Source organism: Mus pahari, chromosome 5 (assembly GCF_900095145.1).
Source record: "Mus pahari chromosome 5, PAHARI_EIJ_v1.1, whole genome shotgun sequence".
NCBI classification, from domain to species: Eukaryota; Metazoa; Chordata; class Mammalia; order Rodentia; family Muridae; genus Mus; species Mus pahari.
This window is the reverse complement of record NC_034594.1, coordinates 39129946-39131656: the sequence shown is the minus strand read 5'-3', so window position 1 is coordinate 39131656 and position 1711 is coordinate 39129946. Positions and strand designations below refer to the sequence as shown.

Genomic DNA, 1711 nt, shown 5'->3' with positions numbered 1-1711 from the left:
TAGAAAAGAAAAGAACATTTCTAAACTTTGTATGTCTAGAGTCAGAGATACAAAGAAAAAAAATAAAAAAAAAAAAAAAAAAAAAAAAAAATACATTCAGCCACCAGCCACTGACACTTAATGGAAGAATTCAGTCCATTTACACTTACTGATTATTGCTAGGTAGGGTCTTGCTGTGGCTCATTCCTCCTACGTTTTGAGACAGGGTCTCTCTGTATATCTGACTGGCTGGAATTTGCTGTGTTGACCAGGCTAGCCTCAAACTCCTCTATCAGCTGCGTCTTCCCCCTGAGTGCTAGGATTAAAGGCATGGGCCAGCTCCACCTCCCTTGCTGATGGTGCTCCTCAGTACCAACTTTACAGTTCTTCTCCGCTTATAGCTCTCCTCGGTGCCTGGGTGGTTTTTCTCCGGTGTGCTTTCAGTCCTTTGTATTTGGGTTTGTCAGCTACAGACGTCTGCTCTGTGGATTCCCTAAGACTCACCAAGAAGATCTGCCTGTCAGATACTTTTTTTGCAATCATAACCATTTAATACTGGTCACAAAGAATGAAAATAAAATGTGAAATTACTAGTTTTGACAAACCTCTAGGAGCTGGAAAGCTGGCTCAGCAGTTAAAGAGCAGTTTATTGATCTTGCAGAGGACCTGGGTTTGGTTCCCTGTACCTAACACGGAAGCTCACAACTTGATAGAACTCCAGCTCCAGGTACGAGACACACATATGGTGCACACTCACACACACACACACACACACACACACACACACGTATATATACATGTATATATATATATATACATATATATATATACATGTATATACATATATACACACACATATATATATGCATATATGAATGTTTTACATACATTATATATGTGTATATGTATGTATATAATTCACAGATATATAATTTCACTTTACTTTCATTCTTTGTGATCATTATTAAGTTCTGATTATAAAATGGCATCTTATAAACAAGGCTTTCTTGTACATATATGTATATATATATAATATAGACAATATATACGTATGTGTGTATATATATATGTATATATTCATACAAATGTATAATATAGGCAAAACATTCATACACATTGATTAAAATAAAAAATTTAAACCCTCTACATTTGCAGGGTCTCCTGCAGTCTAAGCTGGCCTCAAACTATCTCTACAACCAAAGATGCCACTGAACCTAAGACCCTTCTTCCATTACCTCTAGAGAGCTGAAACTATAGACATATGCTGTCATGCCTACCTCATGTGGCACTGGGCATTGAACATTCATGGTCTTGCTCATGCTCAGAAAGACATTACCAACTCAGCTACACCCAGGCCCGATGTCTCTCTGTCTGTCTGTCTGTCTGTCTGTCTCTCTCTCTTTTAGATAGGGTCTCTCTATGTAGACCAGGTTGGCCTACAACTCACAGGGATCCACCAGCCTCTGCTTCCTGAGTGCTGGAATCAAAGGTATGCACCCTTGTAGCCTTCAGGTTTTTGTTGACTTTGTTTTGTTTATTTGCGACAGGGTCTCACTATTACATAGCTCTGACAGTCCTGAAACTCACTCTGCTAACCTTGAACTCCCAGAGATCCACCTGCTTCTGCCTCTCAGGTGCTGGGAAGAAAGCTACATGCTACCACACCTGGCTTTAGCAGCTGCCTCCTCCTCCTCCTCCTCCTCCTTCTTCTTTCTTCTTCTTCTTCTTTCTT

The 1711-nt window shown here is 39.7% G+C and overlaps 1 protein-coding gene across 1 annotated transcript in view; it reads left to right on the top strand.

Annotated features, from left to right (window-relative positions):
- The window catches only part of LOC115064025 (islet cell autoantigen 1-like protein), a 25162-nt gene that overhangs the window by 9263 nt on the left and 14188 nt on the right, over positions 1 to 1711 (top strand). The gene's annotated exons all lie outside the window — the stretch shown is intronic.